Source organism: Fopius arisanus, unplaced genomic scaffold (genome assembly GCF_000806365.1).
Source record: "Fopius arisanus strain USDA-PBARC FA_bdor unplaced genomic scaffold, ASM80636v1 scaffold00001, whole genome shotgun sequence".
NCBI lineage: Eukaryota > Metazoa > Arthropoda > Insecta > Hymenoptera > Braconidae > Fopius > Fopius arisanus.
The window spans coordinates 1,990,800-2,003,252 of NW_011887740.1; positions in this window are offsets into that span (position 1 = coordinate 1,990,800).

Here is a 12,453-nt window from a genome sequence, read left to right on the forward strand (position 1 = left end):
TCTTTCCCGAAATCCTCAATACGCTTGACCAATTTAATCACATCTGGAGTTCAATCTGAATATGAAACCCCAAAAAAATTCCTCCAGAAATCCATAAAAAATCAATTTCCCTCGGCTTAAAGCTCTCGCGGAATTCAATGATTCTTTTCCTGGAACTTGAAACCCTGAATTTTCCTGATTAAAGCCCATTTATCCTGATATTCTGATATTGCCCCATCGATTAATTCACCAATTGCGTATCTCCGAAACGACGAAAAATTGTTAGTATCGAATCACTGAAAGCCGGTGTACATCGTCAATAACTCGCTCCCGATCGTGTACTTTTTGCCCTCCCCCCTCCGTCAAAACCCTCAATTAGAACGAAATTCGGAAGTGAATGGGATGAGACGGGCCGTTTGCCGTGTACGAGGGGAACGATGAAGAAGCACCAAATCTCCACCCCAAAAAACCGATAGAAGGCGAGCAGAGGAGGATTTTTGATCGCTGAATCCTCATCCTCATCCTCATGAAGAGGTCGTGCACCTGCTGTTCGCACGCCACTCCTAACCCGTTCGTTTGTCTGTCCCACTCAATTACTCGGAACGAATTCGTGTTCCTGGGCCTGTTCCACCCTCCGATGGGAGTAAATAGCCCCCCATAACAGATCGTACCCCGAAACCACCCCCAAATCTTCGTTATCACCTTTTTGCGACAGATCGAGGACGTCATTACACCTGCTTACTTCCTTACTCTGTGAAAATCCTAAAAAATTCCTAACACTCGTTTTGTACCTTTCAAAAAAACTTAACAAATATTTACGATTTTTATGAATGACTCTTTCCATATCTTTGCACACACTATCGTATTTTCCCTGTAAAATTGTTATGAATTTCGACATCTCTCTTCACTGCAATAATTAATTGTCGCAGACGAATAAATACTTCAACTGGAAAAAATATAGCAATGGTTTTAAGTATTAGAGGGAATAGTGAGAGACTGATTTTTGCGATAAGTTTCTGGTTTCATAACAATGTATTTTCCAATGGAAAGATGACCTTCATTGCAACAAAAATGCAAATGTAACACATACGTGTGGTTAACGTCCAGGTGATCCCGATGCATTAAATACCCAAGAAGTTTCGAAAATTTTTTATGTACGGCGTACGCGGCAAACTCCCGAATCTACACTGTAGCTATCCCAACAGCATGTCATCATGCAAATACCATGTTCAATTTTTCATCGAGCTCACTTTCACGTAATAAAGAAAAAAAAATTACGGCCCGGCAATTAAGAGTGAGGACATTATTATTCACGATTGAATGGACGAGAGTAACAGCTCGAATTGAATTGAACCAGGGCATACACCGTTGAAATATTTTTAGCCGCAAAATTTAATTGTTCCGAATATAAATTATGTTATATTAAAATTGAACTTTCTTTTTAGGATAAAGGGGCACTCCACTCCCTGCAACAGCAATTTGTTACATTTTGGGGAGTTGCAAAACTTCTACATGAATTAAGAGGATATCTCCTCTCACGTGGACATCACCACCTCGAATGTACTCATTTAAACATCAATGCGAGAGTTTTATTTTCAATTTAATTGGGCCTGCCGCCACTGCCACTTTCACTCGGCAAAAAAACATTCATAATAACCAAATCGAAGAACATTATTTCGGATAATTAATAAAGCAAGACCTTATCTGACGATTCAAATGACCAAACTTCCTCTATCGAACGTATTGGCTATTGATTTTCTCCTCAAATACTCACAGATTCCATTGACTCATCCCACATTCGACAAAATGAATGACAATTTTTGGTCTATGTATTATAAATATATATTATTGGATGAGGAATTCCGAAAAAAATGAAGAAATTCCCTTTTTTATGTAGACAACTTTCGTATTTGGTGGGTTATCACCTCCATTTATCGCCCACGACCATCAAACCGTCATTTTTCTTATTTTGATGGATGTACATATCCAGAATGATCATAAGGATAAAAAAAAACTCCCCAACAACATGAATTGCGTTAGTTACACACGTGTTCCAAAAAAACCCAGCAACTTTACGCATAAAACTCTCTTTTCTCTGTTTCGGAGCACGCCGCTCGTTTTTTATCCATCCGAAATATAATTGGCGGTGCGATGCACCTGTCTCCCCACCCTGAAGAAGCAGCCGCGCGTCTAAAACCCCCTTTTTCTTTTTCACCTTTCCCCCTTGGCCCTCGTCTTCGCGTATGCACACAGTATTTTCGATCAGAAACTCCTCGGACGCGTGCCGTATCGAGCACCTTCTCCACCTCCTCCATATCGTCGACAAAAACATTCGTGGAAAAACAGGTGAAAGCCACCTCAAGGCTGCCACTCATCCCATCAGTCATTATAAACATACCATTTCCATTCTTATTGCACATTATCCCCTGTTTTACGTCTCACTGGGAAATTCTGTGAATACCAGAGAAATGAGAATTTTCTTTATGACAAAAATTTCAATTGAAAGAGAGACATTTTCCATTTCCGATAATACGAAATCATCGCCACGGACGAGGAAGAAAAAAATCAGCCATTGGCCGATTAAAAAAAAGAATAATTTTCGAAAAAAAATCTTTCCCACGGCAAAAATCGTAGATCAACCCATGGGGTCATCCAAAAAAAAATGCAGAAAAAAAATGCAGAAAAAAAAAGGACGAAACCTCTGTACTAGCATGACCTATGTCAATATGATATATTGATCATGCGCTGATACGACATCATATATTAATATTCAGATGATCCTTGAATCGGAACTTTCTAAAAAATTGATGGAACTGATGAAAATCATTTCACCGATCAGTCCTTTATTCCCACTCATTTGAATTTCCACTGGGACATATGTCCACAGCTATGTAAACGCCAGATTCCTCCGGGGAACAAACGGATGTCCCCCAATGTGTCTCCCACTGAATCCGATACTCAAACAGTTGGCCATTGAAATACGGTAGCGCGAGGAACCCCGTGGGATGTCTATGTTTACCCCAAACTGTGAGCCGTTAAATATACAGATAGATTTTTTTCAATCGTGAGATTACGATTTCTCCGGCTCACACTTGATAAATCATCCTCATTTTCGAGCGTCACTGTGACAGTACTCAAAAATCCTCTCCCATTCATCTGAAGATTATCAAAAAAGTCAATAAAAAACATTCAAAATTCATGTTTACTGGAAATCTTACACAATTCAATAATTCTCCAATCATCATTCAATAAATCAAAGATTTTCTCCAAGAGGAATAAAATTTCATAAAAAATTTTAATTTTCATCTCATGATCGCTGACACGTGCATTGAACAAGTAAGTATGCACACTTGTGCACCCCGATTCCCCCGATTTTACGACGACAGGGTGAATAAGGGACTAGAAAGAATAGAAAGGTTGAGCTATAAAAAAAAGTGAAGTCACGCGAGCATCGTAAAGTGTACTTACGCATTTTCCTATTCCACGTTCCCATTATTCCGATTCGTTGTCTCGTGATGGCAGTGTCCCATGTCTTGAGGACAAGCCGTACCCCCAGCCCCCCCTAGTCCTCCTTTTCCCGCCGATTTTATTTCCAACCGCAAACCGCTGTTGCGCAAGAAATCGTGGACGTAGGATCGGGCTAGGAGGGGGCAGAAGCAAGAGGAATAGAGAAGACCCATCCCGATGAAAAGGAGATGGATCGCCGAGAAATGGGTATCGGCATGACACGATCGATCCTCCAACAATGCTCATTCTTCCTTTTCTTCTTCTTTTCGTTGTTGGAATCTCCGATCGTAAGGAAAAATAAATCTCCATATCTGACGCGACGAATAGTTGGCGTTTTCCCCCCACACACACACCCCCGGGGAAAATCTTCAATGGAGCTCAAAGGAAACCCGATGATTTCTCTTTGGGAATGAAAAGACCTCCTGGACCCATCAAAGAAGGGAGAATTTTTCTTTAAGAAATATTCCGAGTCTCGTGGCACGGGGACCGTTTCCAATTGTCCTCTTGTGCGTTTATGGCTTTCGTGGAGTTGAACATTTTTTTTTTCACGCGATGCACCACCCATTCGTCCGATAATAAATTTTATTGTTAAGAGTTTTTCAAAAATCGGTGGACCGCGTTCTACTATATATCCCGTTTACTATCGCTTTATTTTTTATTTAGCCGAGAAATTGTATTACTCGCTCTTAACGCGAGAATTAAATAAACAAATTAAATGAATAAATAAATCTAGGTGAGATTTCTCCATTTTTTTAATAACTCAACAATTATAATTTCTTATTAATCTCCACCCCCACACGTTAACATATTCTCAATAACTCCCATAACCCCATTAAAATTTCAGATATCAATGGAATAAAACCGAAATTTTCCTTTTAATAATATTCTATATCCCATGGCAATAACAATAATTCATTGCGATGGTGTGCACGGTGTAAAATGCGTAAGCACGAAGGCACTTCACCATCGAGTCATAATCCCAATTTGCATGAACACTAAAAACCAAGAGAGACTGTCCCAGGGACAAAAAAAAAACCTAGAAATAAAGGATCTGAAAAGATCACATACAGAACGAAATATTCTACCCGATCGAGAAACCTGACTGCGAGGCCCCCGGGTTTTTCGGGCATTCAGGTGGCATATGTCGAGTCTGCCGTATGTCGAGGGGGGTACAGTGCCACTGAAAATAAAAATGAAAAAAAAAAAAAATCCGTAGAGTATTGGACCGTGCCCCAGCATAGCTCCGCTCATCTCGCATATTCTCTGAGAGCCGCGCAGTGGTTGTCATCTCTAATCACCAAAAAATTTTCACTAATTAGGAGGAATTCCCCAGTCTCCGATTATGGTCATTCATCATACGCCGAGATTTTCGGGCTCATTACGAGTGATTGAATTATCTCCTACAAAGAGACACCGCCAGAAAGGGGTGGCGGGTATCATACCGTGAAATTATTGATGAAACAAAAATCCGATCGTATATAATGATAAAAATTGAAATAAACGTCTGATCCCATCTCCGGGCATTATTTCCTCTCGTTTTCCCTTTTTTTTTACGATGAAAGGATACACTCGATGAATAGGCGATGAATAAGAGACTTGCGGATGTACCTGGGGGGAGACACTTGAATAATGCGAACAAAAAACACTTTACGCGGACTAGGACTTACGTGATTTTTAGAGGACGATTGAGAGTCATTGGAAATATTCGTACGTGCGTTTTGCCTCTCTCTTATTTTTTAAGTTTTTTTGGGGGGGCACCCGGGGGGCTTCAACCCCTCCCCATCGAAGCACGAGCCCGTGTCTATGGACTGGGGAGAATAGGATAGACAGAGAAAAATGGTGGAGAAAAAAAAAATATATAAAGAGGGAGATTTTATGTGTTGGAGCGAGTGCTTGGGGCACACGGGGTCGTAGCCATATTTCGACACAAAAGAAATATCGTCGCATGCCAGACCCCATCGCACCTTTTATTTCCCTTCAATTCAACCCCTGAATAAAATCCACCGTTCGACTGCGCGCGCAAGGTTGCCGTATCTCAACAAATTTTTCGGCCCCACGTCTCCCCGTCACTTGTACGTAATTTTTCATTTTTATTCATCGAATCATTCTTTTGGATTGCGTATGCAAGTGTTTGCCGTGGGATGGGTGGCATTTTATTTATTTTGGGGGGTGGTTTGGGGGAATGCACCGTTTATTCTTTTTCGAGTGATTTCGGGGATTTATTGGGGGGTGACAATGGGAATTTTTTTTGGCATTTCGAATGATGAGAAAGGGTGTGCGGATGTGAAATCATTTGAATTATTTGATTCGCATGCAGCTCAAAATTATTGCACGATCGTTTCGGTTGGTTACGGTAATAAAATACACCGGAAGTTCAAGTTGATTATATATGAGTAATAGATGAGTAATTGAACTCTGTGGCGGTTACTTCTATTCTGTTAGTGCACGTAGGATAATTGGAAAGATCTGAGTGCGAATTTAATTTAAATGCCCGGGGTAGGAAATTAAACATTAGAATATTATTAATTGTTTGGGCTGTTTAATTGATTTTTTGGTTATCGACGGCGTTTTTTCTCTTCCTGAAATCGAGGAGTTTTGACATTGTGATGTTTGATATTTGGAAGAAACTTGCAATTGGTGAAGTGAAGTAACTTCAATTTTCCGCTTGATGTGCAATTTAAAAATGGTCAATCGTTTGCGTTTAGTTACGGTAATAAAATTCGCCGGAAGTTTCAGTTGATTATGAGTACTTCAACCCTTGTGAGTGTAATTTCAACCCTGTTATTACTCATTAAATAATTATCATAATTTCTGAGGTGACACCTTTAAATATTTTTTCATTCCGCGAATGTATATTAACAATTGATAATAAAAATAACATGACGCCGAAGAGAAATTGGAATTCTCGATGTTGTGGAATTTTTATTCAGATTTTCTGGTAAGAATTCTCAAGTTGTACCGCGATTAGGCTAGAATTATATCTAAGTTCACCAAATAATTTTTCGGCGTAACTGAATTAATTCACAGATTAATATGAAAACAAAACCCAATTACCTGAATAATAACTTGAAGGGGTTGAGCGAATATACTCAGATTCCCACATAATCAGAAAAATTTCTTACGAGTCAAATAAAAAAATATTACGTTTCCCTCAGTTGTTGGGAGAAAAATCTGGAAGATGTATAATAACTGATTACGAGAACTAGTGTGCGTATTTTTATTTTCACACGTGTTGAACGTAAAATTTCATCGGCAACAGTTGTTGAGAGTAAAGATAGGTCGAGGCCTGGAGGGACAACAAGTGGCGGAGGGTGGGACAAAAATTCAACTGCAGGAATGGTTGAAAGCGAGACGAGAATAATTGAGAAATGAAGAGAAATGCACTTGGGTCCACACGGGGAACTTGCTCAGTGTTAAAATGGAATAAAAGAGGGAGATGAAGAGAGAAAAAAAAACAGGAGGGAAAATTTCGAAGGGTACGCCGGGGGCTCTCCGGTCGGGCCCATAGTGGGGATAAAACTTAGGGGAGCATAACGAAGGGGGAAACCAGGAGGTCAAAAACCATCTGCCCGCATACGTTATCCACCGACGTGTGCGTGGATATTGCACCCGTAAAGGGAAAACCACTCAGAGGATCCAGGAACACTTCTAAATCGGAAATGGCTCACTGTGGGCGGAACCACTGCCCGAGACACTTACGCACATTTCAACCCCCAAATGATAAACCCCCCGAATGAGAAGCTTCCCTTTTTTTCCCCGTAATTACCCTATGATGGGGATTTTTTGCCGAAATAATCATCCGGGGAAATGTCTTGGAACGTAAACATATTTAATTGAGCATTTCCAATTATTGAAATAAACTATCTCGTTTATTCCTCTCGTAATTATGCAGTGAAAATTTTCAGGGTGTTTTTATTATTTTTATTATTTTTATTATTTTTATTATTTTTATAATTTTTATAATTTTTATTATTTTTTCTATTATTTTATTGTGTATAAACTTTAGAAGTTCGAAATTCGAACTTTTAGACTAGAAATATTTTTTCCATTTGAATAAATAGAGATTATAATTGCACAATATTATCAATATTAATTTTGAATTCAAAAAAAGAAAATTATTTATTCATGAGAACTTTTCTGGGCTTGATCAAACTGAATAGATAAAAAAATTTCAGTTAAATAAATTAATTCTTCAATGACTTTAAACATTCCCAACCACTTCCGATGACTTTTCAGCTTCAGAGAAAAAGCCACATCCATAAGATCATTAAAAAAAGGAAAAGTCGAAGGTTGAAGAACCTGGAATAAATAGGACCTTCACCCAAAGGAGAGTGTCGACCAATGGGATTTCCCTTTAACATATTTGACGTTGGAAGGACTTGGACAATTACTGTATTGTCGGTGTCTATATCTGCCAGTGAAAGAGTGTGAGCGACGACTTTTTGAATTTAGCTCCCAACACTATAACTGTACCCCAATGGAGTGGTCTGAAAAGGGCCAGCTGCTTTTTCGTGTATACAGTCTCTTCTGCATCGGATGCTGGGGGCACACGACTCGTTCTTCATCTCACACTCAGTTCGATCTATCCCTCTCGTACTCTTCCATGGAGCTTCTGGTTTTCTACCTCATGTATTTTCCCCGCCCTTACCCAGAACCTCACCTGTCCTCGTCATCAACATGTTGAGCACAACTTGAAAAAGGACGAGACAGTCACGTTCCAGCCACGCGACTCTCTCCATCCCCTTTTCCCAAAATATGAAAAATTATCTCTTAAAAAAATGTATCAATCCATGCCGACATGACGATACATAGATATTTTTTAAATAGAAGATTTTTAAATAGAAAAAAAAAAAATACATTTGAATTTTAAAATTAGATGTGAAAAAATTACATTTTTATTATTAAAAGAAAAATAGTAATATACGTCATTTTGCGATGATCATTCATTTATATAATTTTATCTAATGAGGTATGACAATAATAATTAAATTCGTCAATATAGCGATATATTTGATAAATTATTATCATTAATCGTAGAAAATGTGCGGGCTGAGGATTTCTTTGGGGATCAAAGGGAATTTCAGAATGTCAACAAACCGGAATTTTAGAATGATGTTTACACCCATTCCTTACATTTCAGGAGTCATTTTTTAAAATTGTATTTCTAGCACATTGGAGCCATCCGGCGTGGAGTCATTCGATTTTTTTGTACGGGGGTGATTAAAAACGAGGGATCAGAGCCCATTGGGTGCATGAGTCAATGCCTGTCATCCCGGCGCCATCGAAATTCCTGGAGTATTCACTCATCCTATCTCCGAGGATTTTTTTTTTTCTTCGAGGAGTTTATGGCGTCCAACAGTGACACATAAATTCACTCAAAATTCACTTTTCATATATCCACATCATCACAATAAATTCAGCATAAAAACGGTAAATGACCCGCCAACTTTCTCACATGAACCGAAACGGTAAGTTATTCGAGACTTTTCGCACGGACTGCACTAAATACAAGGAATGCGATTTACACACGTGCTCGAGGCTGAAAAAAAATATATATCCGAATGGTATCGTTTCTCAATAGGTTTGGCAATAAGGCTCTTATACGATCGGGTATAATTTAGTACATTGTGTTACGGGGGGTCGCATAACGACACGCAGAAGTGAGTGCGACGCGTCAATTTGACAGAGTCATACAAAGTGAGTGAGGGAGAGATGTATATCAGAAGCAAAGAGAAAATGATGAAGGGGAGTAGAATTACCTTTTTTTCGGGATTGAATAGAGAGCACCTACGATGTGAAGTCCTAGGGTTTTCGAGGGAGATGGAAATAGCCTGTGTATACGCAAGTTCTGGATGGTGCGTAACAGAAGTGCGTAGGCATTGGTCTTGCACACGTGCAAGGGCACGCGCCCCAACAAAGGGCCCGCACCGGCATCCACCCTCCCCCTCTTTTCCCTTTTTACCCCTCAAAAACCCCATAGATTGCCACCCCTGCCCCCCCACCCCCCCATTTCTATTCAGCGCAAACGTTTTCCCGCTCGACATTGCGTTGGCCCTTCGACTCTATCGGCATTTATACTTTATATTTTGCCTTTTCGACCATTAAGCCTTTATTCTTTTCTCTTACTCTCATACTTCATTAATTATTCATCGACATTGTACTTCAAAATTATTACTCTCACCCATTGCAAGGACGTCTGCACTAAATCCAGTGAATTGTCCCGATTTTTTTTCGTGTTTCCGGAATTCTAAATTATTTTTTAGTCTTATGTAGTGGAAAATTATAATGAATCATTTATGTTGTACATTCTAATTATTTGTATTATGTTAAAATTTGTCATCGTCATTTTTTTTAAATTAAATATTATAAAATATTGAATAGATTGAATTTAAAATGAATTAAACGTTAATTAATATTGTTAATCATCCAGAACGAAAATGATAATTTTTTAAATTTTCTTTGTGACAAAAAAAAATCAGGAGAGACGAGTTGGAAATAGTGATTTTCTCCGGGGATTAAACAATTCATGTGAAAAAATGAAGGGACAAATTTTTCCTAAATAGTGGAAATTTATGTGTCCTCTGAGAAATTCCGGAAAAAGTCAATCCCTGAATTTCTTGTCACTGTAATAAGTCTCTCGAGACTCTCACCATGAGACTTGGTTCATTTGACCCGATAGATAAAGTTCAGCCGGAAAAAAAAACCAATCCGTGGAGTTTTGCATGTGGGAGAATGTGCCCCACCGAGTGGCCAGCACGTGGTATTGGTTAGGATGAGATATTAACGACCTTGCTGTGATTTATGAAATCGTCGTCGGGTATCACACGTGTTCATCTCCCTCATGCCGTCAGTGAACGCCTTTCCTTCAACTTTCATCGTTTGGTTTTTTCTTTCCCCGTCATTCGTGACGATCCATTACTCATACATCACTTTACGTGTTTGCTTCCTCATTTCCTTTTTTTATTCCCGAATATTTTTTTCCGACCAGTCAAAGAATAAAACATGTTTTTTTCTTTCACTGAAATTGATAACGAGTGTGAAAAATGAAAATGAAAAAAAGTGTCAATGCTGGGGCGAAGTTCAACCGACGAGAATTTTATAGTTCTTTCAATTACCGAAATGATTTTTACAGGAAGAAAAATGATTGAGAACTGGATAAAATGGTTCAATTTTTTCACTTGAAATTCCAAACGTAATTTTCCAACAGTCTAATAAAAAACAGATAAGACACGTGACATCTGTGCATCGTATCCAAGAAAAATCCCACATCCATTCAACCCAATAATCCCCGAAAATCCCGCGACTGGTGTGTTCCATCGTCCCCCATTTCCATGAAAACCTCAGGGCATCCGGAGTCCGGTTATACCAGAAAAGAGGAAATTTAACTCGAGACACGTATTAGTGCCATCAGTACCATCGGTGCCATCATTCAATTTTTTACTCACGACATATTCCATATTATAAATTCGGTGGAGCCCCACTTTATGGTACCCCAGGCTTTAGTCCCAAATTTCGGCTTAGTTATACCTTAGCCCCTTTTCCACTACATCTCTCTCCACCACCGGCAAAATCCCGGCTTTTTCGAATGTTAATCGTAGGGGTGCAATTTTGATTTATGCGCATCTACCCTTCACTCCAATCCCCATTGTCCCCCAGACTCTGATCTAATTAAAAAAAAAGGTTTGAAAATAAAAATAGCAAGACCGCATTATCGCAGCGGCTCAGTGAATAAATTCTCGTTCAACCAGTTGCACCGGGTGAACATTCCTGATTTCATTTTGATCATCCCCGAAAAACTCGTTCAGCAATTCCCTTTTTCATCCCTCATAATTTGCCTCTCCCAGAAAATCGTTGTACTTCGATTAATTCCCCAACTGCTGTCCAAAAATGAAAAATCATTTTCTGTAATGAAGAAAAAAAAATGAAAATTACGAATTTTAATGAATACCCGAGACATTTGGACCATTAAGGAACATAAGGTGGACATGTTGCCCCCACGATAAGCTGTGAAATCCATATTTTTCCACCGCACCGCCCCCCCATTAACACGTTTGTTTCGCAACTCGCCAGCATTTCCCATCAATCGGAGAAAGCCGCCTCCAAGTGGTGTAAATTTTCAAAAATAACCACCGAGAGGAGAAGAAAAAAAAACTGCATCAAACACACGTACAACACCGGAACTCATCTCCAACCCCAAACTCTATCCCCGCCCCGAAACACGAAACTTCCGTGGCACACCGAATATTCCAACTCCCCCCGCCCATTCCGCATTCGCTTTTCAAAAGCCCCAAGTATAAAATAATGAATAAGATGCATCGAGATTCACATGATATTTCGCTCCCACATTCCATCATATTTCATACATCAATATATTTTCTTATTGACGTGAAATCATTGAGATCGAACACCTGGAGATCATCCCCCGGAATTTTTATCGAAAAAAAAAAAAGAATCTTTCATAACCCCATTGAATAGTGCCCCTTTATTACGGATATAAATTCATTTATTCATCCCGTATGCAATTAGAGCGTGGTAGGAAGAGCCAGATGAAAGAAATCCACTGGAATTAAACGTTTGGCAAATACCGTATACCGGGGTTACAAATAAAAGATAAGGGGGCATGATGCGTGTATGAAAAAATATGCAAATGGCACAACACACGTTTTTATTCCTCTGGGTTTTTATCCCCGCTGAGCATCTCCGGTAATCTCCGATCGATGCTTTCATAACAACCCAGCAGATTTACCCAAACAAATTCTAAACCCTTTCCCCTTTGGATATGAATTTGTGTCCTACACTTACCTCACGTGGGTGTTCTGTCAAATTTATTTTACTGACTCGATGATGACTGCTGTTGGACTGCAAAACACGTCTTGTTGTCAAATGCACACCGGAAAGCCATTGAGTCCCACTGGGCCCGTTGTTTATTTCATTGGTAGTTCAAATAAACTTTTCAGCAGATAGTTA